Raw genomic sequence first — 27,463 nt, forward strand, 5'->3', positions numbered from 1 at the left:
ATAGATCAGTGTCATGTACTTGCACTTGAAGAATGACCCCCAGATTGGCACTTTCGAAGCTTGCTGGTGTGAGCAGGTCTCTATGTGAGGACAGAAGACAACAAAATCTCCCTAGGTGGCATGGTAGCACAGTGGTTAGCACTGTTACTTTACAGCGTCAGGGACCCGGCTTCGATTCCCAGCTTGGGTCGCTGTTTGTGCAGAGTTTGCATGTTCTCCCCGTGTCTGAATGGGTCTCTTCCGGGTGCTCCGGTTTCCTTTCACAAGTTCCAAAATACATGCCCGTTGGGTGAATTGGATATTCTGAATTCTCCCTCAGTGTATCCGAACAGGCGCCGCAGTGTGGCGACTAGGGGATTTTCACAGTAACTTCATTGCAGTGTTAATGTAAGCCTACTTGTGACATTAATACAGATTATTATTATTATCACAGCTGTAACCCAAGCCCAAAGCAAATGTTTATTACCATAAGAATACTTCGACTGCCTGCGTTGTTGTGCACAGGTTTTGAATTTGAGCTAGTCTTTATTTTTTTCTCCCTTCAAGGCCTTTGAATTTTCATGCAGTAACACGAATAGCAGATATATTGCACATTCATTATCTCATCACATGTTGTCAGTGTAGGCATAGATGTGTATTACATAACTTTTTTGACAGCATAGTCATTCAAAGTAGGATGCCATGCATCAGTGATATTGTTCAATCCCAATGACATTGACATTTTTAATTCATTGCTTTGTGATCAGGGAGAAGAGGCTTTCTAATTGTCATGGCAGGATAATATTTTTCAGGTCTTGTGGAATTGTTACAATTAATTTGAGTGAAACCGACAACAGTAGAGGAAACCCACCCTTCAAAACTATCACTCTTTTCTTTTTCTTTTTTTAAAATAAATTTAGAGTACCCAATTATTTTTTCCAATTAAGGCGCAATTTAGTGTGGCCAATCCACCTAACCTGCACATCTTTGGGTTGTGGGGGCAAAACCCACGCAAACACGGGGAGAATGTGCAAACTCCACAGAGACAGTGACCCAGGGCCGGGATTCGAACCCAGGTCCTCAGCGCCGTAGGCAGCAATGCTAACCACTGTGCCACCGTGCTGCCCCCACTATCACTCTTTTACCGACCTCTTTTTCTTCTTCAAGGTCCTTAGGGTTATTTCCTCCCAAATTCAGGCCCATGTATATCTCCAATCTGGGTTTCACTCCTCACAGCACCAAAATGGCCCTGATTAAAGTCAGAAATGAGATCCCATGTCCAAATCGTATTCGTCCATCACCTATATACACGCCTCGATTTAAATATTCCTGACTTCTCTTTCAAATCCCAAATTTGGTCCCATATCATCTCCAGCCCACGTACTGATTCAAGAATCTGAACAGTTGGAGAACTCTTCGAACTCTGGCCTCTTCTGCATACACTACTTCTTTTGACCATGCCGTTTACGATCTAAACTCTAAAACTTCCCTCTTCAATTCATCACCCGTCCCTCGCTTCTAAGATGCTCCTTAAAAGGGGAGAGGGGAGGGGAAACGCGCACATTCCATGAATGCTAAAGGAAAGACTATTTCTCCGACCAACTCTTTTTTCCTAATGTCTGGTTATGCTCCTCTGATGTGCCTTGAAACATTTTACTATGTTAAAGGTGCAATGAAAATGCAAGTTGTTATTGTTTACTGTGGTTTTTTTTGTACATAGTAGTCAGTGAATATATTGTAATTCTACAACAACCTCGTGTGACAATCAAAAACTGATTGATATAGACACACGAGTTTAGAATTGGTATTTCTGACAACTTAATTGAGGGTGGAATAGCAAACATAGGAATGCTTAGACAGATAACAGGATCATTGGGGCTGTGGAGACACAGTTTTTCACTTTTGGAACATTTTTTCACGTTTCACATTGTCATCGTTTACAAGCAAGGTTGCATTTAAAGCAATCAGGTTTGTAACCACATTAAAAGGTGAAATAAGGAAATATAGTAGCATGGAGGTTTTGTAATTCACGCAAATGATTGAATAGCCATGTGCAAACATGCTTCCATGCACTTCCTCTGGGTATGATAGTCATAATGTGCGGATAATTTATGTCCTCCTTCTGCTCCCTTGCTATGTGTATTTTCTTACACCATCACAGAATGGTTCAAGCACGCAAGTAGGCCATTTGGCCCATGTGTATGCTGGCTCTACAAGAACAACACAGCTAATCCCGCACCCCACCCTTTCCCCATGGAGCTGCAAATGTTTCTCTTCAGGTACTTACCAATTCCTGTTTGAAAGCCATGGTTGAATCTCCCTTCACCTAACTCACCGGCGATGTATTCCAGATCCTAATCACATACTGCTTAAAAAAACCAAGTATTTCCTCATGTTGCCTTTATCAAATCTCTTCCCAGCTTCTTCAGTAAAGAGAACAAACCTAGTTTCTCTAATCTATCCAGGCAATAAAAGTCCACCAACCCTGGAAACATATTCTAAATCTTTTACGCACCGTCGCCAAAGCCTTGACATCTTGCCTAAAGTGTGGCGCCCAGAGTTGGACACAGTAGCCAGAATTCTCCAGTCGTCGCAACTCACTTTTTCTGGCAGCAGCGCACCTCCCGTCCGTGGTTATTCCTGGCGGTGTGGGGTGGCTACAATGGGAAATCCCATTGACAAGCGACGGGAACAGGGAATCCCGCCACCAGCGAATGGTGCGCCGCCGAGAAACAGTGGCTGGGGAACTGGAGATTCCAGTCTAATATTTCAGTTGAAGCCAGAGAAGTGTTTTGTAAAGATTCATCATAGCTTCCTCGCTTTCGAGCCCTATGCCTCTATTAATAAAGCCCATCCTGTATGCCTTTTCAACCACTTTCTCAACTGGCCATGCCCATCTGTGAACATATATCCCTTGGTCTGCCTGTTCCTGCACCCTCTTTAGAATTGTACCATTTAGTTACTATTGCATTCTTCCGATCAAAATTAATCACATCACACTTATCTGCCACATGTTCATCTAGCCCACCAGCCTTTCTATATGTTCTTCAAGTCTATGATTGTCCTCCTTATAATTCACAATTTTGTGTCATCTGCAAATTTTGAAATTGTGCACTGCAGAGCCAGATCTAGCTGATTAATATAGATCAAGAAAGGCAGTGGTTCTAGTACCAAACCCTGGAGCACCTCACTTTGCACCTTCTTGCAGTCAGAAAAGCAACCATTCACCATCACCCTGTTTCCTGTCACTCAGCCAATTTTGTATCCATGCTGCCATTGTCCGTTTTATTCTGTGAGGTTGGATTTGCTGACAATTATGTAGCATTTAGGCAAACGTCTTTTTGAAGTCCATGTACATCACATCTACTGTATAACCTTCATCAAGCCTCTGTCACCAAATTCAGTACTTCAGCTGCCATTTCTTCTCCCATCTCTATCAATTTTTAGCCCATTTGATATCTCAGTGCCTTATCTTTTGCCATACTTTAGCAGCATCTTATTCCTTGGCAAAACAGATGCAAAATACTTATATACAAACTCAGTCATGGCCTCTGCTTCCATGCATAGATTTTATTTTTAGTCCCTAATTTGACCCATCTCTTCTCATCTACCCTTAGAAGATTTCTGGATTTGCTTTGTGTTAACTGTCAATCTCTTCTCATACTCTCTCTTTACTTCTCTTATTTCCTTATTTTTCACTTTATCTCTGAACCCCCTATGTTCAGTTGCGAGCCGGGTAGAGTCGGGGTCTTGCGGCTTCTATCAGCCATGTTGCGCCACGGCGTGCTGCCATTCAGGCGCAACATGGCCGTCCGATCATGCCCCTTGTTTCAATTTTCTAATTCTACATTCTTGTTCCCATGAACCTACAAACTCAGGCTCCAAAGCCCCGAGTTCAGGCTCCTCCAAGTGACAACACTTCCTGCATATGGAGTTATCTACGGTATGGGAAGTGCCCTTTAGTTACCACATGGTACAGTGGGCGGGAGTCTCCTGTCCGCTAGCCGTGTGTTTCTCAGCCGCGCACTGTTCACTGACGGTGGGATTCTATCTTCCCGCTGATTGCCAATAGGATTTCCCATTGTAACCACCCCAGGCCACCATGAAACCCACTGGCAGGACTGCGCTGCCGGCGGGAAAATTGAATCACATGACCAGAGAATTCCAGCCAGTATGTGCGTTCTGTGGGACTGAGGTGCTCTCCATTGATTAGACTGTTAATTAATTTAGAAAACACTCAAACTACTCACCAATCAACAGCCTACCTGGTGCTGACCTCTCTCCCTGATGTTTGTGCTCCTTTACTTCCGATCAGACACTAAAAATACTGATGCATGTGCAAAATGTAGGTACGTAAAACCATAGACATCCTTACTAACCTTATGCCCTGCTTTTTCCTCTGTGCTGATGGTGCTACTGGGGCCCAATCTTTCAATGGAAAGACATAACCCACATCAGTGTGTCACTGAAGACCAACCTGGTTGTGAGTGATCTTCTGCCTGGTGGTCTGGAAAAGCTTTGGCTTGGCCTTGATGTCCTTTCTAATTAAATAAACATCTCCCACACTGAAGAATGGCCACTGAATTAATGGACCTGGAGAGCTAATGGTGCCATTGAACTGCACCATGGCAAGAGTTCTGTACCTTTGGAACGGGGGGGGGAATGAAGATTAAAAGCTGGAATATTAAAAGAGGAGAGAGAAAGAAGAAGCTGCATTGATTTATTAGGAAAGAGGTTTTTATGAATGACAAATGTACAATTTAAAAATCTTTGGAGAAAAATAGACTAAATACACATTTCCCTGAATATTACGGTGAGGAATCTTCTCACATCACTGCCACTAACCATTGTCTGTTAGTTTTGCTTCAAATGTTAGTAAACTTTGAGTCCATAAACAGATTGGGAATTGCTGAGCAGTTGGAGAAACATGACTTAATCAAGGCAGTCAGCATGAGTTTCTGACAGGTGAATCAAGCTGGACGTGACAGCTTGAAATTGCCGAAAGGAACAATGAAAGTAATGCAGTGGATGTGGACTTCAGAAGTGTTTGATAAGGTACTACAGGGAGATGAGCGGCACAGATAATGGCTGATAGAATTTCTGGGAATGTGACCACATGGATGGATGGTTGGAAGGCAGATAACTAATTGGAGGAGAAAACCAAGAAAAAAATGGCGAGTGATGTTCTGCACTGGGGCTGCTTTGTGGGACCACAAAAATAAATGAATTTTCATCAAAAATGAAGTATAAGAATTTAGATGAGGATTGTGAAGATCTGCTTGAAGACACAGGGAAGCGAATAAGGTGGGAAGAGAATGATAGATACCGGTTATAGAATATAGAACACACAGTGCAGAAGGAGGCCATTCGGCCCATCGAGTCTGCACTGAACCAATTAAGCCCTCACTTCCACCCTGTGCCCGTAACCCAATAACCCCTAACCTTTTTGGTCACTCAGGGCAATTTATCATGGCCAATCCACCTAACCTGCACGTCTTTGGACTGTGGAAGGAAACTGGAGCACCTGGAGGAAACCCACACAGACACGGGGAGAACGTGCAGACTCTGCACAGACAGTGACCCAGCAGGGAATTGAGCCTGGGACCCTGGCACTGTGAAGCCACAGTGCTATCCACTTGTGCTACCGTGTTGTCCTTCTACGGTTGATGTAGAAAATGTGAAATGCATCTTGGAGATAAGAAGAGAACAACAATTATTTTTTAATGGTGAGCTCTTAAATGAAGTCAAGGAACAGAGGGAACATGGTGTGGAGAGGCAGTTATTTTAAAGGTAGCAGTGTAAGTAATTAACGTCATATTAAAAAGGTAAAATGAATCTTTGATCTTATTATGTAGTACAGAATACACAAGAAAGTATGCCATATTGAACTGGTTCAAGACTTGGTTAGGCTGCATCAGTAGCCTTGAGTGCATTTTTGTGCACCTCCTTTAGAGACTTTTAAAGCAATGGACATGTGCAGCATTGATTTACTAGCATGTTACTAAGGTAGCGCATTAACATTTGTGAAGACATATAAGAAGTTACTGACCTGAGTTGCGTATTCAGATATTGGATAGAAGTCTAAAGTTTGTGAACGATTAAGATAATTGTTTGTTTCTACCTTGTTACAGGAAAGTAACAAAAGAACAAAAGGAATAAAGGAAAGTGAGGAAGAATAATGGGTAGAATATGGAATATTGTTGAAGCAGAGTCCTTTTTTAAAGCATCAGATAGCTTGTTAAAAAAGAGGAACTCTTATGAAATTAGAGAAGTAGACATGAGTGTCTTATGTGGGAAAAAACATAGGCACAGCATTATCCATGCTTGACTGAGAGCTGTGATGTCCAAACTTATTGTCTTAGTGGAGATGTGTATTTAAATCTGGCGAGAATTGTTGACTTTATTTGATTGACATCTTTAAATAGTCATAAACATTTTTTCTGTGATCTACATAAGAAAATAGGAACTAGGAGCAGGAGTAGACCTTCATGCTCCTTGAGCCATCTCCACATATCTTCAATATGTTCATGACTGATCTTTTTGTGGACTCAACTCCAAATACGGGCCTGCATAATCCTTAATTCCTTTACAGTTCAAAAATCTATCTATCTTTGTCTGAAAAACATCCAACGAGGTAGCCTCAACTGCTTCGCTGGGCAGGCAATTCCACAGATTTACAACCCTTTGGGTAAAGAAGTTCCTCCTAAAGCAGTCCTAAGCATGCTCCCCCTTATTTTGAGGATATGCCCCCTAGTCCTGGTTTCACCCACCAGTGGAAACAATCTCCCTGCTTCTAGCTTAACTATTCCCTTAATGATTTTATATGTTTCTATCAGATCCCCCCCTCATTTTTCTAAATTCCAATGAGTATAGCTCCAGGCCACTCAGTCTCTCCTCATAAGCCAATCCTCTCAACTCTTTAATCAACGTAGTGAATCTCCTCTGCACCCCTTCCAGTGCCAGTACATCCTTTCTCAAGAGACCAAAACTGTACACAGTACTCCAGGTGTAGCCTCACCAGCACCCTATACAGCTGCAACATAACATCCCTGTTTTTAAACTCCGTCCCTCTAGTAATGAAGGACAAAATTCCATCTGCCTTCTTAATTACCTGCTGCACTCTTTTTTCAATATTTCCATGTTAACTTGCACAAGATTGAGAGGTGTGAAGTGTTTGAATACTCTGCTGGTGATACTTTACTAGTCTGTTTGACACTTGATTGGATTGTTGAAATAGTTGTTTATTTCGTTCAAATGTAGATTTGTGAATGGAGTTTTCCCTGAGCAATGCAAAACAAACCATTGTTACAATAGGGTTACCAACATAGTGTATACTAGGTGAATGAGTTTGGAAGGGCCATGAGTTAACATGGGAATGTGTGGGGGATATGGCGGTTGCTTGATGGTTGGGTAGGGTGGGAGAGGGTGAGGATGAGGGGGTGTACAGTGTGGGGATGGAGGAGCGTGTAGGGTGCGGGCTGAGTGAATGTGCGGGGTTGGGGATGAGTGGCTGTGCGGGGTGGTGGGTGAGGGATTGTGCACGATGGTGGGGTGAGGCGGTGTAAGCGTTGGGGAATGAGGGGGCAAGTGGGATGGGGGTGTAAGGGAGTGTGTGGGATTGGGGAAGAAGGGGTGTGGAGGGCAGATTATGAGGGGGTAAGAAGAATGGGTGGGGTGGTGGGTGTGAGGACATGTGGGTGACACCTAAAATGTCACAAAGCAACAGGGACAAATTCCCAGATAACAGAGGTGTGCCTTTTACCCAGCCAACTATCTGGCATCTAGCCTTTCTGGATTGAAGATCCCGCCATTCGGAGGCCTTTCTACTGAGCGGGTGCATGAGCCAGGAAATGTCCTCGTTCCGCAGCAAAAATTGGGTTCCGTGTTTTATTTCTGAAATTTGCCTGAGAATGCAATACAGTTTCAATTGTGCATAGACCACAAAACTACCTCGGTATTGTCAGCAATATCTTCTCACTAAAGGAGGCCACAGGATGGTTGATATTGGCAATCAAAAGCAAAACTGGGGCTGAGGAAAGTTGTTGGGAAGAGTTGTGGATGCTTCATATTGTGTTTTTCAGTTTGGTGTGGGAGCTCTTGCTGCTGAGACAATGAGCCCCAAATGGAAAGAATGAAACTAATTGTTGTTTCTTTACAAGGGCTACCACAAACATGATGGGTCGAATGGTCTCCTATAATGTCTCAATCACATCATTTCCGACAGTAACGTTCTCCTGCTCAGTTTATACAAAGTTTATAATGAAGATCATCTGGAAAATCACCTATTGGAAACTTTTGAATAATTAAATAAAAATATTCAGGAAAATACCTTGCCACATATATTTTTGACTTTCAATGAGGAAACATTCCATGAGCATAAATACAGCAGAGCTCAATACAGCATTGTTCAAGATGAATTTTTGCACCATTGTCTAGTCATATTACTCAAGGCCAAATATGGTTGAGTAGATTTTAATCCAACTGAGAAAAAGAGCAGACAAATAGACAGGTAAACTCAACCACTCTGTAAATGGAAAGTCAAATATAATATATGAGGCTAAATTCAACAGCATCTGCAATTTCCAAAAGAATAGACTACATATGTAACCATTCTTTGCTGCCCTTTATCAATGAACACGCCAGTTACTATTGGCGAGCAAAGTCAAAACGCTCCTGTCATGTGAGAGTATCTTTAAGAAATGGGTGTTTATAAATGGGTGTGTATATAAGTATCTGTAGTGAGAGTACCTTTAAGAAATGGGTGTTTATTACAGCAGTGATGTCAGAGAGTGGGTGGAGCTAGGCTGTCTGTCAGCTTTTTTACTTTCGTTTTAGGCTGTTTGCTGCAGGGTGTGTTTTAGTTTCGTTTTCAGTGTTGGAGCTGAAGCCAGAACAAGGTGTGCTGCTGTTCTCTCTGCCATCAAAAGACTATCTCTTGATCATTTGGTGAATTCAGAATTATAAATGTTTTCAGTAGTGGAATGTAAACCTAATGTGCTTCTGTTAAAGGTTTTTTTTATAAAGTCGTATGGATGTTAAAAAGGAAAGCTTAAAGGTTTACTTAGTGTTGTAGTCTTTGGGGGTTGTATTTGAATTAATGGTTGCTAAGATGTTCACTGTATGTTTTAAAAAGGTTAACTTGAGTTCATAGAATAAACATTGTTTTGCTTTAAAAAATACTTTTCCATTTCTGCTGTACCACTCCTGTAGAGTGGGCCGTGTGCTCCCCATACCACAATGTACTAAAAGTTGTGGGTCAGGTGAACTCCATGATACACTTTGGGGTTCTCTAATCCCTGGCCCATAACACTTCTGTATCATGATATATTGTAGATGAAGGGTTTTACGGGTGAAGATTGATGCCCTATCTGCTACTGATTCTATCAAATTGGTCCTGATTGCAACAATCAGTGGTTAAGCAAAGTACTTGCTGTTTATAACATGTGACCCTTGGATGGATAAGTATGTTCGTGATGTCAGTGCTGGTTCCATTCTCAGCGTGGGAAAACTGTAATTTGTTTTTTTCAATGAGTTTGGTCCATTGTTGTGTATTTTTTTCTGTCAAGCCTACTGACTTTCAAAATGTTATAAATGGAGTAAAATGTAAAGTGAATGAAATCGAGGGATTAAACATGTTGTGATTTTGAAGGTGAAGCCTTGTGGGTGAAATATTTAGTGAACACAAATCTCTCTGTGAAGTCAGGAACGTAGATGGCAAAACCATTAACACAAAATGTAGCTGTAAATTACATTGTATTCACTGTATATCTATTCAAACTGCCTCAAGGTGAAGTAGACAGGGTAGTATTTAGTACCAGGCACTGGCAAGATGGTAGTAGGTGGCTGTGTTGGGAGGTTTTGCAGAACTGGGCTGTCAATCTGCCGGGAAATTATACATCACCATGAAAATATATTCATTAAAATAAAATTAAATGCCTTTATCCTGAAGGAGTTTCACCTGTCAGGTCTTGATTAAACCTATGAAATATTTATGAAAGTGTTTCTGTTTCTGGCTTGACTTCATGCACGATGTTGTACATTGAAATCAAATTGTCATGTTGTTGAATCATAGATTTTGTTAAATTTATTGTGCTTTAATACAGTGCTGGATTTTACACGTGGATCTGGTTTTGCCAATAAATGTATTCTAATGCAACTTGGATGTTGCTGGCAGACTTCAGACAGCTTGATGATCGTGGTATGATATTCTGAGAAGAAACTGTGAAGCAGCCAATTAGACACTGATATTCCATCACATTGCAAGGTGTGCTTTGATGCGTGCCCACATACTTGACAGACATGGTTCTCGTAATTTGGTGTCTGTGTAAATGTTGCATCAAAATAGACTGTATTTTAAAGAGTGGAACTGAACTGTTTTCTAACTCAAAACTAAAAGGAGCCTGAAAGACTTCTCTTCAGATCCACTTACTCTCACAGCCCACTTCTCAGGGAAATAGATTTCACTCACCCACACTGTGGCTTTGGGTAATTGTAGTTGAGGAACAGTAAGTGAAAAAAAAGTGAATGAAAGTTGCTTATTGTCACAAGTAGGCTTCAAATGATGTTACTGTGAAAAGCCCCTAGTTGCCACATTCCGGCGCCTGTTCAGGGAGGCTGGTACAGGAATTGAACTGTGCTGCTGGCCTGCCTTGGTCTGCTTTCAAAGCCAGCGATTTAGCCCTGTGCTAAACCAGCCACTAAACCAGTGCTTCTCTAGCACATATCCAACAAAGTGTCCGGCTGTAGGTTTGTGATTGCAATTGCTCAGACAGAGTTCCAAAACTCAATAGAACTGTCCAATGGACAAAGGTTAGCAATTCAGTAGGCAGAGGTCTGAAAGCTGTTTGCGCTCTGTGGCCAGGAATGGTATTGAGCATGAGGGTAGGGAAAGTACAAATGGGAGCTCCAGTGGATGTTGTAGAGCACCAGCGCATGGCTGCACAGCAGTGTTGCGATGTAGTTTCTTCTGTGTTCTTGTTTTTGGCCAGATTGTAGCAGTGGTGGCACCGAGTGGAAGTTGCACAGGGTGAGAAGAATGAGAAAGTTGGAAAATGGTTGCACCAGATAATTCTCTTGACTCTCAAGCTGCGTCAGTGAGACCAGGTTCGTTGCTTGTCATAGAATTGTTGCAGAGCAAAAGAAGGCCATTTGGCCCATTGTATCTGCATCTACCTTCAAATGAGCAATGCACCTAATAGCATTGCCCTGCTTTCTCCCTGTAACCCTGTACAGTCTTCCTTTTCACTTAACAGTCTAAATTCCCTTTCGAAGGCTTCAATTGAACCTGCCCACTGTCAGGCAGTGCATTCCAAACTCTTAACCAATGGCTGCATAAAAAAGTTTCTCCTCCGATCACTTTTGCTTCTTTTACCAATTACTTTAATTCTGTACCCTCTTGTTCTCAATCCTTTCTCAAATGGGAACAGATTCTCTCTATTTACTCTGCCAGACCACTCGTGATTTTGAAGACCTCTATCCCATCTCCTCTCAACCTTGTAATCTCCGAGGATAACTGTCCTAATTTCGCCAATCTATCTTCATAACTGGAGTTCCTCATCAGTCTTGATTCTGGTGCAACCAGGGAAGAGAAAAAAAATGCAAGTTCAAGCTGCTTTCGACATTTTGATGTGTGCATCATCCATTCTCCAGTAAGATACAATAATACAAGATCAAGTGTGCTCTTTGCTGTGCAACAATATGCCTGAAGGAGCTTAAAAATAAAGTGTTGAAAATCTGAAGTATAATCAGGGAATATTTCAAATAATCTTGATAATAATCTACCATGAAGGTTAAAGTCCAAATAAGGAAGTTAAATTATCATTTCAGTTGAAAACCTTCATCAGAGCAATACCCCTTATCCCAGAGAGTACTGCTGACTGTACCCGTCTGATTTTCCATTCAATATCTCTCTCAGTAAGATTGCTGATGGATGCTTAGTGTTGGTTGTTTTTGTTCTGGGAGCTTGTGAGACCATGAGAAAAAACTTCTTTCTATCACTTTAAATTCACTGCTAGAAATTAAGCAGTGGTTTTGCAGTGCATTTCACGACTCAAGTCTTCTCAATAATATGGAGACTAAATTGGATGCGTGATTAACCAACAGGAGTTTGTTGCCATGCAGACCATGTGCTAATTTTGTGTTGCTCATTTAAATGATATCTATATGCAACCAAAGCCAACCATGCTGTTCATTGACTGTACACATCAGCAGGGGGCTCAGTCGTAACATGTTAGCACCAGTTAAAGCTTGACTTCACTTAAATTAAAACTGGCTTCAACCTCTTAAATGAGGTGTGCATTGTGGCGGGAACAGTTGCTGGCAGACCTTCGAGAAGTGAATTTGACCCCGGGAACAATTTGCTGATCGCACAACATTGGAGCGAGCGGGCTGCAAGATTTTTGTCCCTGTATTGGAAGCCTTGGTGGAGGAGGTGGAAGGTCCAAGAGATTTTCGGCATTTACAGAGGCCAGCATCCTCCCCTCAGGCACACTGTCAAAAGGCACTGGGAGCAGATCGCCATGCAGGTCTGTGCCAGAAGTCGACCCATGAATACCGGCATGCAATGCTGAAAAATTTCAATGACCTCACATGAATGGTCAAGGTGAGCAAATGCATCTTTAAATGCCATACTCTACCAACTGCGCCACGAGTTTGAGATACTGCTCAAATCACAACACCCCATCACTCATCAACGAATAATCTATATCAATCAGAACACATACCGAACAGTCAAAAGCTTTTCCTTTTCCTCATAAACTTAGCACAGTTGGAAGTTTCACACCCACATTTGATAGCTTGCATGCACTGCCAACTGTTCAACCATGATTGCCGCATCGGCAAACTAGCTTGCACAACACATTTCCCTGCCTCTTGCAGGACAAGTGGCACACAACCTGAGGTAGCAGGACCTGTCTGGAGTTATCAGGCATGCTTGCATGACCTAACACCCAGGGAGGAGCTGTTGCCGTCATTATGAGTTCATCCATTGTTGAGGGCATGGTCAGCAGTGAAGCTGAAGCTATATAAGATGGTGATATCCTCAAGCTTAATCCATCCTCTCACAACCCCATCCTTCTCATCCCTCACTGTCCTCTGATCTATAAGCTGCATTTGGTGCAAGTATGCACCTCTTACTCTTTCCCAGATCCCCCAAACCCAACCCTTCAGAAGCCTTGTGTCATTTTGCTTTCAGATGTCCAAGATATGCAATCTACCAGGTAGTAGAAGCAAACCTAGAGGTGACTGGCAGTGAAGACTCAGCACTGTCATTTGAGTTCATGCTTACAACTACCAGATCAGATATTAGTGCTGCATGTATCTTAGTGGATAGATTACAGGAAGGATCCAGGGCATGCAACGAGGATAATGCAGGTGCCTGCCCGTCAGAGCACACAGGTTCCGCTGCAGTAAATTCAGCTGAGCACCTTGATTGGGCAGCCTCCAGAGGAATGTAATGGTTGGTGCGGTATGAAACCTGCTAGAAAGCCTACAGTCATTATCGAGGCGCATGGAATATCACAGTTCCAAATGGCACAGCACTTTGTGTGGTGACCATCTCCAGTTGCACACTTGTGCACCCAGCCATGATGTGTCGAGGCGAACATCGCATTTTGTTGGAGCCCAAGCAGCAACCACCCATCATATTTTAATGTCCAAAGAATGTTGTAGGATGTCACAGCTGCCCAGTAAACCTTCCTCCAGAAGATTACTAGGAGCATTTTGGCAGTGGCTGCAAGGAGCATGAACATGCTGCCCTCCCTTCAGAATAACATAGGAACATAGGAATTAAGAGGAGAAGTAGGCAATTCAGTCCTTCGAGCCTGCTCCACCATTCAATCAGATCATGGTTGATCTCTTCCTTGTCTCAAATCCATCTCCCCCATTTCCCTTTAAACGACAGCTTTCATTCTCCGTCCCCTGTGTAAGGGTCCTTCCAGTCGATTCCCTTTTTTCCCCTTTCTTTACTTTTTGGTCGTTATCATTTTGATCCATGGATGCTGAATGGACATCGATCTTTAAGTCAAGCAGCAGAGAGAAGATGTCATTCAAGAAGTTGCAATATAGTTTACGATGCTAGTTTTCAAGCAGCCAAACTCAGACTTTGTGGCACATGAGAGATGGGATGGGCCTCGGTGCGATTGGTTGGTTGGTGGCCAATAAATTGGCCAAAAGGCCTAATTCTCCTCGGTAACAGGTTGTGATTGGATCCTGCCTGAATGGGATGATTTCCGGACACCTAAAGGAAGCAGAGTCAAGTCCCTGGAAAGGACCTGCTCTCTCTCTCTCATGTTTTCACCAGAAAAGCTGCTGTATTTCTGAACCTACAGAGAAGCTGAATGAATGGATTTACAGAGAAAACCATTGGAGAGAAAACAGAAATCTCAAACTGAAAGACTTGAGGCAGGTGTGTGATGAACAACCATCTGAAACAAAGACTCATCCTTTTTACTTTACTTATTATTTTACACCCCTCTTCTCCCTCTGTGTCTGTCTTGGGTGTGTGTGTATAGAGGGTGGGTGAGTTTAAGTGGAGGGGAGGGGTTAGGAATTAGAGAATAGTTAACCCATTGTATTTGCTGCATATTTCATTACAGTTCTTGTTATAAATAAAAAGTAATTGTGTTCGATTTTACAAGCATGGTGACTGTAATTGTTGGACAGCCAAGGGCCAAAGACTTTGAGTATTTTTCGAGGAATTATTAGTTAATTCAATTGCACTCTGGGTCAAAGGGGTGGGGGGTTGGGTGGGCTGGAATTGACCGCGACTTAGCACAAGGTCTCATAGCACCTGTCACAGTGCCAGTGACCTACTGTCACCTACCAGCAAATCATGCTGCCACCCATGCTGAGATGGTGCAGACTGTAGCTGGGCCTATTTGGTCCAGAGCTACTTGTGATTGTTTTGCAAGACCATCTTCAGCCACCTCCATTAACAATAAGCAGTCTTCTACCAGTCATCAGCAGCCACGAAGGCAGTACCAAGTAGGAGTACAGGACCAGACAAAAGGCACATGGAAGACACCTACATGGTTAATTAGTTGACTTTAATATAATATGGTACGATTTAAGTCAGACATTTGGCGTGGACTGTTTATTTTATTTCATGGTGGATTTTATTTTTGTGTTGTGCCCGAGTGTTGATCAGTGACAGGGAAGTTGAGGCGTGGAATGGTTGATGCTTCTATATTGGGGTTGCACTTCCTGCACTCAGTTAATTCCTCATAGACAGCCTGGGCAGATCGGGACTGTCCAGATTGTGTCCCCCCCCTTCTTCTTCTTCCTCCACCTCATCCTCATGTCTCTAATGCTCAGAGTATAACTGGCGGCAAAGGCTGTCTCCTTGTGATGGTAAGACTGTGCAGCATGAAGCAGACCACTGAGAATCTCGCACTTGGCATCCCAACTATCATGGGCTCCTCCAAAGTGGGCCCGGCATCAGTAGTATTGTTTTGGCACCCGAGTGGTTGGAATGACAGCATGGCTCTTAATGTGTGCACGCAGGCAGTGCACATGTACATAAATTGCACACCCAGTGTCATCAGCCATGTCGTGGGTGGATAGCCCTTGTCATCCAATCGCCACCCTTTGGTTTGCAATTGCAGCTCAGCTGGAGCAGGCATAGTAAACTGGCCTCCTGCTGAAAGCCCTTCTCTCCCTCCTGCTCCTCCTCCCTCTCTCAGCAGCTTGTCCTGCTCTGCGTGACCTCTGTCCAAATTCCAAACCTTGTTGTATTTGAAGGAGAATGCCTACAAGGGCAACCATGTCTGGGAGAAACTGGTTTGTGCAGCAGCCTTGAAATAAGCACCATGCCCTTCAGTGCCTTCCACACCAGTCATTGCTGACGAATGCAACTTGAAGCAGTTATAGAAAGCACCAAATACTTGTGGAATTGTACCAACGGCCTGAAGAAATCAAACAGCAAATAACCTGTAAATAGTCGATGATCCTTTTAAATAGAGCAAATGAGGTGTTCCTGCTGCTGAATGTGTGTTCAGCTGTGTGAGGTTAATAGAGAGTGTTTACTGAAGTATTGAGCTCCAAAATGGTATTGCTGACATTATATCTGGATTGTATGCTCATTGACACCATGAACTGCCTGTTCAGCGCACGCTGCAGTGAACAGCCACCAGAAGGCTGCAAAGTGTAGCTGGCCCAGGAGTCAGGTGACTTTGGGTCTATGGCTCCCTAAGCTGTACACCACTGGGACTTTTGATGTGTCATGTTGCTGTGATTAGCCAACAACTGCATCATCATGTACCATGTGGCTATTGGAATGGTCAAGGTGAATGAGATGGACCTTGATCCTTTTCCTGTCTATCACCTCTTATTCATGTAATTGTCAGTCTGTCTCTCTCACTCCCTCAGAGTCATTTTCAATTCCAGAGGATACTTTTTTTAAAAACGGTGTCATAAGAAAGAACTAGGAGCAGGATTAGGCCACCTGGGCCCTTTGAGCCTGCTCTGCCATTCAATGAGATCATGGCTGATCTTTTGTGGACTCAGCTCCACTTTCCCGCCCGAACACCATAACCCTTTATTCTTACAGGATAAGAATACAGGATAAGTCATACAGGATATGGAGGGGGAAAGTCTCCCATGTGCTGTGCTTGTCGTGCATTGTTCAAGTATGCCTCTCAGTGGGTTATATCGATAAGAAGGGACAGTATAAAAAAGTGGAATTATGGGGTGAGATTGCCTAGCCCGATAATGTCTAGCATGATGCATCTTTCATTAGCAAAGCTGTTTGCTTTAATTGGCTTTGCCGGTCATGCAGAACGGAGTCAGTGACTTATTTTTTATTCCTCCGGAAAAACTATTGTACATTTCAATTCCCAGTTTCCATAAATATGGTCTGTCGGAGAATTATTATGAATTGATTTGAATTAGTTCCTAAACAATGATTTTGCTGCTGTATGTTTATATTTTTATACCATGCGCAATCTCACGTCCCTTACATTTAACTGAAATTCCAGTGAAATCACTGGTGCACTAGGCTTGGGGATTTATTTGCTCATGGTCAATATATTTGTTTCAGGGGTTGAATATGCCGGCGCAGTGACATTTAATTGAGTATTGATGTCTTATACAGTTCAAGGGACCACAGTGCGAAGCTCCCACACATTGGCCACTGAAATGTACAGTAATCCTGCTGTACACTCGCTGAACAGTTACACTCTAGGAACTGACTGGAGAAAGGCGTGCCCAGGATAAAGGTCAAAAGGTGGGGAGTAGATCTGATGGAAAGCACTTCAAGTGATTTTGTAAATGATTCCAGAATTAAACATTTGGACTCAAAACGCTTACTTAAATTCGCATCTGAAGAAAAGAATGTGGATTCTACACTGCCTTGCAGTCATCTGTTTGACATGTTTACAGTGTATTCAGTCGGATTTTAGGGAAGTGTAAACATAGAGACAGTCACTTTCTGTCCTCTGTCTCTGAATAATGTAATAACACGCCACAGTCAATTCAATCACTTGGTTACCATTTATTCACTTCTCCCTCATATGTGTGACATTCCACATGTGAAGAACATATTCGTGAAGCATTGTCCGCAGAGTTACAAATAGGAATGAACAGAAGCAATTACAGAGGTTTAGTGGGCCTGAACTATATTGAGAACTGAAATAAAAATATTTATTTTTCATTACAGCAAGTTAAGGAATGCTTTTCACTGAGATTTTAGATGACTAAGGAAAGAAGGACATATTCCTAGCGTCAGAAGTACCTAATGGTACAGTTTTGGATGATGATGCCTGTCCGAACTTTGGTTGTGAATGGAGAATTGGAAACTGGGGTGGAGTACTGCTGGTGATGGGTGTTTTTAAAAAATTCATTTTCCGGGATGTGGGCATCGCTGATAAGGCCAGCATTTATTGCCCATCCCTAGTTGCACTTACACATACGGCTGCCACTGTTCGTCGGTGGTGGAGGGTTTGACTGTTTGTGGAAGGGGGAGCAATCAAGTTGATTGGAGCTTGGAATGAGAGCAAACTTTACATAAGAAATAACCGAGGGATAAGCCATTTGGCTGGACAGATCTATGCAGGTGTCTTTGCTCTACAAGCAATTCTTTCCACCTTGCTCTATCTCATTCTATTCCAATATCCTTCTGATCATTTCTCTGTCATAAAATCTCTCCAACATTCTCTTAAGTGCCCCTGCCAGCCAAGATTAATTAGAATCCTGTGGATTGGAATTCACACAGTGGGCCCTCTCTAATTTAATTGCTTCATTTCTTTTACATTCCTAACACTGCGGACGATGTTTCCTGAATATCTTTTCAATTTTCCGCATTGGAATGTCACACATATTTGGGAGAAGGGAATGGATGGTCTCAATGGTACATTGGCACCAGATGGTAGATTGAGATGAGAAAAGGTGGGAGGAGGAGAGAGTGGAGCCTGGGCCGAATGGCCTGATCCTGCACTGTATATCCTGTCTTACCTCTGGTTGAATGTATTCTGAGGTTTTATCGCATGACCTACCTCCTCCAACAGCTGATCCCTACGTTTTTATAATAGATTGTCCACCCTTGCAACACACCTCTTTCGCATACCATTGGAAAGAAAAATAAAAAATGCTAATGTTTGACTGCACGTTAAAGCAGCTTTCTTTCCTCCCTCACGCAAAAACAGATATTTCCTGGGCTGCTCCCAGTAGCGTCACGGTGATTGACTTTTAATTCGTGGAGATTCCACAACCCTGGAAATTTGGCAACTCTATCTTCACAGGAGTGATGTTATGCAATGAAGATCATGGATCAGTAGATAAGCAACATCAAGCTTGGATTGTTTATCTTCCATCTGACAACTGGGGCTACTCTCTGTTTTGTTCCTCTGGTGCTGGGTTCGATGTTGCTGCCACTTAATGAGAAGATCTCGCTTGGCTGGTAGCCACCAGAGAGAAAGACTGACGGCTCGGGGAAACTTCCACCAGCTTTAGAAAAAACACGCAGAGCTCATTTTGGGGGGAAAAAAATCTCCAATAGATTTTAGTTCCAATGAAGGGTGTGCACCTAAAATACTTTCCCTTTAAGGTGTTAAATGACCTGTTTATATCCTGCATTGAAATAGACTGGTTTTGGAGCTGCTGCTGCCCATGTCTTGGGCACCAATGATAACAGCCTGCCACAGCAACGAGTATAAAACTAGTTTTTTTTTAACTGTTTTGTTTTCAATGATTCAACTTCTCTTAGTTGTGATTGCTCATTTTTTTTACCAGTGCCAATAAATTCATTTATATACACATCTAATTATCTAATTTGGCGGCACGGTAGCACAATGGTTAGCACCATTGCTTCACAACGCCATGGACCAAATTTGATTCCCGGCTTGGGTCACTGCCCCTACAGTGTCTGCACGTTCTACCCGTGTCTGCGTGGGTTTCCTCCGGGTGCTCAGTTTTCCTCCCACAAGCCCCGAAAGACCTGGGGCGGGATTCTCCCCTACCCAGCGGGGCGTGGGGTCCCGGCGTGATAGAGTGGTGGGAACCACTCCGGCGTCGGGCCACCCCAAAGGTGCGGACGTCTCCGCATCTTTAGGGGCCAAGCCTTCACCTTGAGGGGCTAGACCCGCTCCTGAGTGGTTTCCGCTCCACCAGCTGGCGTGGAAGGCATTTGGGGCCACACCAGACAGGGCCGAAAGGACTTTGCCGGCCTGTGTAAATCCACGCATGCGCGGGAGCGTCATGCGCAGGGTAGGGGGGTCTCTTCCACCTCCGCCATGGTGAAGACCATGGCGAAAGCGGAAGAAAAAGAGTGCCCGCCCGCGGATCGGTGGGCCCCGATCACAGGCCAGGCCACCGTGGGCGCACCCCCCGGGGCCAGATCGCCCCGCGCCCCACCCCCAGGACCTCAGAGCCCGCCCGCGCCGCCTGCTCCCGCCGGTAAGGTAGCTGGTTTAATCTACGCCGGCGGGAGAGGGTTGACAGCGGCGGGACTCGGGCCCATCGCGGGCCGGAGAATCGCCGGGGGTGCCGCCGACCGGCGCAATGCGATTCCCGCCCCCGCCGAATCTCTGGTGGCGGAGAATTTGGGACACGGCGGGGGCAGGATTCACGCCAGCCCCCGGCGATTCTCCGACCAGGCGGGGGGTTCGGAGAATCCCGCCCGTGCTTGTTGGGCAAATTGGACATTCTGAATTCTCCCTCAGTGTACCCGAACAGCTGCCATAGTGTGGCGACAAGGGATTTTCACAGTAACTTCATTGCAGTGTTACCGTAAGCCTACTTATGACACTAATAATATTATTATTATTTAACCAATAGTGTATTTGAATAAGTGCATTTGTCTTTGGAGTGATAACATGACCAATTACATCATTGATAATATGCTTTAAAACGGGTAACTCCAATCTCTTTAAAGTCATGGGATGTTAAAGGGGCTATACAAATGCAACTCTTTGTACTATATACAATATTCAACAAATTCACAATGGCACAACTGTAGACTCTTGAATTACTGTATTCACAAGATACTGATTTTTGCTTTGATATAATCTTGTTTTCCACTTCATGTTTGTCACACAATTGAATATTCAAATAAATTGACAAATCATAGAATATTCAAATATTCAAATAAATTGACAAATCATAGAGTTGTTGACCTATTTCCAGTTATGCTGCTCTTGGCATTTTTGAGTGGTTGATAACTTCTGACCGTAAACTAATAAGTCCTTCTCCTGAAGTGAAAAGTGTACTTCTTTGATATTGACTGGAAAGCTGTCCAGTAAATGGGAGGTATGGACATTTTAGAAATCCTTCACCCGGAACTTAAATTCTTGCAGTCTCTGTCATAGTTCTGCTCTGAAACAAATACCCTGTCTGCTTTACTCAAATTCTAAATACTGTGGGGACAGGAACTGTCCATTTGTTTTCATTGGGGCTTAGTATGGCGTAGTGATGGATCGGTGAGATTTCCACACTGCAATGAAATACACCCAACAGACTAATTCTGTTCTTGCTGACATGATTGAGGGTAAAGTAGCAACCGATGCGAGTCTATCCTGGACGATGAAAACAATCTCATGATGAATTAACAATCACATTGGAAGTGATTTGCCATATTTAAACTGTATTAATTTTATGCCGAGGTTTCTACGACAATGTCCTCCTCATACCAGTAAGAAGTCTTACAACACCAGGTTAAAGTCCAACAGGTTTGTTTCAAACACTAGCTTTCAGAGCACTGCTCCTTCCTCAGGTGAATGAAGAGGTATGTTCCAGAAGCATATATATAGACAGATTCAAAGATGCAAGACAATGCTTAGAATGCGAGCATTTGCAGGTAATTAAGTCTTTACAGATCCAGAGAGAGGGGTAATCCCAGGTTAAAGAGGTGTGAATTGTCTCAAGCCAGGACAGTTGGTAGGATTTCACAAACTCAGGCCAGATGGTGGGGGATGAATGTAATGCCACATGAATCCCAGGTCCTGGTTGAGGCCGCACTCATGTGCGTGGAACTTGGCTACAAGTTTCCTCATACCAACACACGGAGTCAGCTGACTGGCAGCTCTGCAACAGCTCCTGAATCGGATGGACCTGACAGCTCGCTCAGAGGGAGGGAAGGCGAGGCAGGCGAGCGACCCCGGGCCAGTGTCATGCATCTTCAATTCATCTTCGTTGAAGATCTGGGTTCCAGGGCCACCGTTCACGTTGGATAACCGTCCTTCTTCATTGCTCTCTCTGCCCACCAGATTTTGAAACCCTATCACTATGTCAGAAAACGACTCCAGTTTCCAGCCGTATGAAAGCACTTTTAGAGGGTACAAGTTAGCTTCTTGTTTGGGATGAAGAGATATATTGCCTGACACGTCGTTGAAGATCCTGAGCTTTCTGAACAATTCTGCCGGCTAGGGGTTGGAATTCTCGCTCAACAAAAATATATACCCCATTCCGACATTTCCCCGTCGAGATGGCTCCTGCTAAGAAAGGTGGAGAGAAGAAAAAGGGCCGTTCTGCCATCAACGAGATGGTTACGAGGGAATATACAATAAATGTGCACAAGCGCACCCATGGCGTGGGTTTTAAGAGACTCCCCGTGCCATTAAGGAGACCCGTAAATTTGCAGTGAAGGAGATGGGCACTCCAGATGTCCGCATTGATTCTCGTTTGAACAAGGCTGTTTGGGCCAAAGGTGTAAGGAATGTTCCATATCGCATTTGTGTGCGTTTATCCAGTAAGCGTAACGAGGATGAGGACTCTCCTCACAAACTCTACACATTGGTAACTTACGTTCCTGTCACATCCTACAGACTGCAGACAGTTAATGTTGATGAAAACTAAATTGTAAATGTTAACAAAATAAACTGTAAAAAGTGAAAAAAATACATTGATTAAAATGTAATTGTTGAAAATCACAACATGCACCCCCCCCACCCCCGGCAATTTAGTTTTGCAAGTTGCCAAAAGAGGTACTGAATCCACAGTATTTGTTGAATGGAATTAAATTGTCCTGCTGGTTTCCCACTAGGTGGAGTGCTAGCTTGTTTGAAGTGCTTCACAGTTCTGTTTGAATAAAGTTATTTATTGTTGGTTAAATGCCAGTCTGTGCGCTGGATTTCGAACCACATATTTAGAACTCTAAATTCCAATCTCAGTTGGCTTCAGGAATGCCTCCTACCCTCATTGCTTCACCCTGGATCAGGTTGCTAGATTGAAGCTTGTATTAAAAAGAATGGTTTGCTTTCGTAGAGCACCTACTGCAGGACATCCCAAAATGCACTGCAGCATTTTTTTTTAATCGTTCATGGGTTGCTGGTGTCGCTGGCTGGGTCAGTATTTATTCCCATCCCTGAATCAACCACATTGCTGTGGATTTAGAGTCACATGGAGGCCAGACCAGGTAAGGACGATAGATGTCCTTCCCTAAAAGACATTAGTGGGTTTTTACAATCGACGGTGGTTTTCATGCTCATCATTACACTTTTAGTTCCAGATTTTTATTGAATTCAAATTTCACGATCTGCCCCGGAGCATGAGCTCTGGAGCACTAGTCCAGTGACAATACCACTACGCCACTGCCTCCCCAGAAAGCATGAGAACTCCTGAAGTGTGGTCACTGTTGCACTAAAGGAAACACAGCAGCCACTCTGTACACAAGGTCCCATAAATAGCAAACAATAATGGCCAGATAATCTCATCTCCGTTCTGTTGAGGGGTCTTCGACCTGACATTTTTCCAATCCCCACCAAAGCTGTCTCCTGACCCGTTGAGCATTTCCAGCATTCTGTTTTCATTTCAGATATCCAGATCTGGCATATTTTGCTCTTGAATCTGTTTTAGTCTTGTTGGTTTCGAGATAAATATTGGCCAGAACACTGGGCATTCTTCCTCTTCTTCAAAGCATTTATTGAGAAGGAAGACAGAATGTCCCATCCGAAAGATGGCACCTGCAACCCTCCAAGCTATACATTTTTGCAGGTCTAATTACACACAAGTCACTTTGACTATAATATACTCCCTAACTGAAAATACTTGCATTTCTCTGGCGTTTTACTGCATCATGAGAAATCCTTAATGCTTCACACCAGGCAGTAATTTAGCACCAGTCACTGTGCGCTGTCAATGGCCTCTCAACAACAATGAGATCTGTAATCAGTCAATTTTACTACTGTTGATTGAGAAAGGTTTTTTTCATCTGTGACACTGTATTGACAGGATAACAATTTACCAACTATTCCAAGTTAATGGTATGTAAAAAGTGAATCAGTCTAGACAAGTCTACACTATTATTTTGGCCGTTGTTTGAAAGGATACCTTAACCGATGAACCAATATGTTTATAAAAGCATAGGAAGTTTCGCCCATTTCCGCAGATGCCAACTTGATCTGGACTGAATCGAACAAGTGCTAAAGGTCACAGAATTCTAAGTGTGCATCGAAACCGTAACCATTTTACGCTGGAGTACTTGTGATCTTTTAAACTGGTTAATTTGTTTGCGGTCCCTGTGTACAACATCTTACTAAGGTGAGCCTCTGCCAGTTTGGTTGATACCCCCCCCCATTGTGCCCCGATTCTCAGGAGAAGTGTGATTGCACAGATCCAGCGTTGAAAACCTGACGGGTAGTCAGTTGAAGTCTCTGTGGGCCCTTTCTCCTGTTTCAGCATCAATTACTATTAAGTTGGTCTGCCCTTGGTACATGAGACTCGCAGCCATCAGTTGATTGAAACCATGCCGGTGTGTGACATGCCTGCTCCTCCGTCGTAATTAGAAAATTGAATACAACAGTGATCAGCTGTCAAATGAAGCCAATTAATAAGTACAACCAAGACCATCAGATCAGTCAATTGATTTATACTGTTTCAAAAAAAAGTTGAAAAAATGGCCATTTCCTGGCATTTCCTCACTCTTCTTCATGGTGGGGGGGGGGGGGGGGGGTGCTATTCCGGCCATGAATCGAATACTATAAATTTTGTTGCTTGATTGTGCTAAATCATGGAAGATTTTGCATGCACTCATTGCTGATGAGTGATGAGTTAGCAATGAACTCATCATTGTCTCTGGTGCCAGTGATTCTCGCTATGCTGCTAAAAGCACAAAGCATTTCTGGCTGTTGTCTTTCAACAAACATGAGTATTTTACAAAATGCTTTCCGATATACACAGCGGTGCCTCTAAGTAGGCCATTTCATCATTTTAAATGAGCCTAAACCCCTCATGCCTTTGAACATCTTTACTGAAACTCCCTTTAACTACTGCTGCAAAGAGAATAATTACAGCATCCCTTGTCTCTCCACGTAACTGAGGTCCCTCATCCCTGCTACCATTCCAGTAAAATTTCCTCTGCACCCTTTTCAAGGGCTCAGCATCCTTCCCAAAGTGAGATTACTGGAATTAGGCACCTCACCCCTACCTGAGGCCTGACCAGTGATTTATAAAGGCCTTTGAAGATGCAAATAGAAGGTGCTGCAGTTCAACTTCACTCCACCTAGTTTCCTGTTACATTGTTCGGAATGAATTCCTGAAGAGAGGTGTGGTTCTGAACTTGCTGATATCTGTTAATTGTTACTCCTTGCAGCCTCAGGGAATTGGGGCCAAGCGATGTGGCAGATGAGTATTGGGATGACGGGCGATTCAGTTTCCCAGCTGCCTGAGCTGACACAAAAATAGAAGTGGTAAGGCTGATATAAAATTAGGACGAACTCCTTAATTACTGTTGCTTCCTACATTGTGAAAGAAATTACAAAATCTCTCCAGCCGACTTAGGTGCAGAGCAAATGAGCTCCAAGTGCTTCCGATAGATTTGTCCAATTTAATTCTGTTTGGATTTATCATCAGAAAGCAGGAATAAAGGTTCTCCTTTTCTTAACCAGAGCAATACTGTAACTTGCAATGGAACATGACAGCCAAACTCAGCTGAGATTAGAATCTCACCACTTGGGTAACAATGGAAAGACTTTGAAGTTGTTTAGCAATTCTGCCAACTCATGACAAGTTTTGGAAATCTGCCACTTTCTCCAATAAAAGATTTTCATCAAATTATTTTATTCCCTTCAGGACATGGTACAAATGATGTAATTGATGTCAAGAAAACATTGTTGCAAAGGGCAGGATTTCCTGGCCTTGCCCCCAGCGAGATCGTCCGGTCCTGCCGAAAGCTAGCCTCTACGGTGGTTTCACTGGGGGCGGCACTGGCGCACCACACAAAAGGCCGTGGACATCGGCGGGACCGGAAGATACTGCTGGTGGCCAAGGACGAGCCACCTCCACAACTGGAAAACAAGCTGCGGAAAATTCGGCCCGAAGATACTTGCTCCTTGGACGCTATTCTTGTTCAAACCATAGACAACTCTCTTAGACAATGGGTTTTTATTAACTGGATATTGCTAGCGACCTAACACCATAATGTGTGCTCCCTTTCATTCCGTACCATTTATTGAACAGATTCACGAACTGTAAAATTTCAAAAATGAATCTTCACAGAATTCCTACAGCGCAGAAGGAGGCCATTCGGCCGATCAAGTCTGCATCACCCCTTAAAACAGCACCGTACATAGGCCCAATCCCCTGCCCTATCCCCGTTACCTCACCCCACCATTTGGAAACCAAGGGGCAATATGTTTTAGCAAGGTCAATCCACCTACCCGCACATCTTTGGACTGTGGGAGGAAACCAGAGCACCCCAAGAAAATCCACGCAAACACAGGGAGAAAGTACAAACCCCACACAGACAGTTGCCTGAGGGCAGAATCAAACCCGGGTCCCTAGCCCTGTGAAGCTGCCAAGCTAACCATTGTGCCACCATGCCGCCATTTTGATGTGAATGTTGGGTACTGTTGCCCATCCCAAGAAAATCTCAAATTTAATTTGAGGAACTGTAGGACTAAATTTGCTTTTTGTGTGAAACCTGCTGAATTGTGTACTTTTTGAGTATACTCTAAAAACAATACAGAAATAGAACTTTTAAGAAGGGGGAGGGGTATTTCACTCAAGTTATCCTTGGAGCCAGGTTGTTATGGGCCAGGATTTAGAGAACCCCAAAGTGTATCATGGAATTCACCTGACCCACAACTTTTACAAGATTGTGGTATGGGGAGCGCACGGCCCACTCTATAGTTATGGTACAGCAGAAATGGAAAAGTATTTTTTAAAGCAAAACAATGGTTATTCTATGAACTCAAGTTAAACTTTTTAAAACATACAGTGAACATTTTAGCAACCATCAATTCAAATACAAACCCCACAGAATACAACACTAAGTAATCCTTAAGCTGTCCTTTTAACATCCACAAGACTTAAAAAAGAACTGTTAACAGAAGCACAGCAGGTTAAAGTCACTACTGAGAGCAGTTATTAATTTTAAATCACCAAAGGATCGATTTACAGTCTTTAGACGACAGAGAGAGAGACTAATACCCCTTCTGGCTGTGATTGCAGCTATCCAGCTCTGAAAACTAAACTAAAACACACCCTGCAGCAAACAGCCTAAAACAAAAGTAAAAAGCTGACAGACAACCCAGCTCCACCTACACTCTGACATCACTGATAAACACCCATTTCTTAAAGTGCATTTCTTAAACAACCATTTCTTAAAGGCACTCTCACATGACAAGGTCCAATCAAGGCATTCAAGAAGGATAATCATGTAAATAGAAACAATGTACAAGGGCAGAGGAATGGCACTAGATCACAATGCCTATTTGGAGAGCCAGTACAAACATGGTGGGTGGAATGACTTCCTTCTGCGCCATAACAATTCTGTGATTCTGATACTCAAGTTAGCTGGACAGCTAGCAATGAATAACAACAGCATAGGCTTTGATCACTATTTCCAGCTTTGGTAGACTCGGAACCTGCCTCATTGCACTGCCCGTATTTTTCTATTAAGTAAGGGCACTTTCCTGTGGTCTGATGAATAATCACCAAGGGCTTGCCTTCAGAAAGAGAATTTGAGGAAAAGGAGAGGGGAGGCAGTGGCATAGCGGTATTGTCACTGGACGAATAATCCAGAGACCCAGGGTAACTGAATACTCGGTCGGGTTTG

General features: G+C 43.3%; 1 protein-coding gene and 1 pseudogene across 3 annotated transcripts in view; both read left to right on the top strand.

Moving 5' to 3' along the window:
- LOC140399093 (astrotactin-2-like) overlaps positions 1 to 27,463 on the top strand; it is a 2,178,011-nt gene that overhangs the window by 5,719 nt on the left and 2,144,829 nt on the right. The gene's annotated exons all lie outside the window — the stretch shown is intronic.
- LOC140398820 (large ribosomal subunit protein eL31-like) lies at positions 21,664 to 22,281 on the top strand (annotated as a pseudogene).

Source organism: Scyliorhinus torazame, chromosome 22 (genome assembly GCF_047496885.1).
Source record: "Scyliorhinus torazame isolate Kashiwa2021f chromosome 22, sScyTor2.1, whole genome shotgun sequence".
NCBI lineage: Eukaryota > Metazoa > Chordata > Chondrichthyes > Carcharhiniformes > Scyliorhinidae > Scyliorhinus > Scyliorhinus torazame.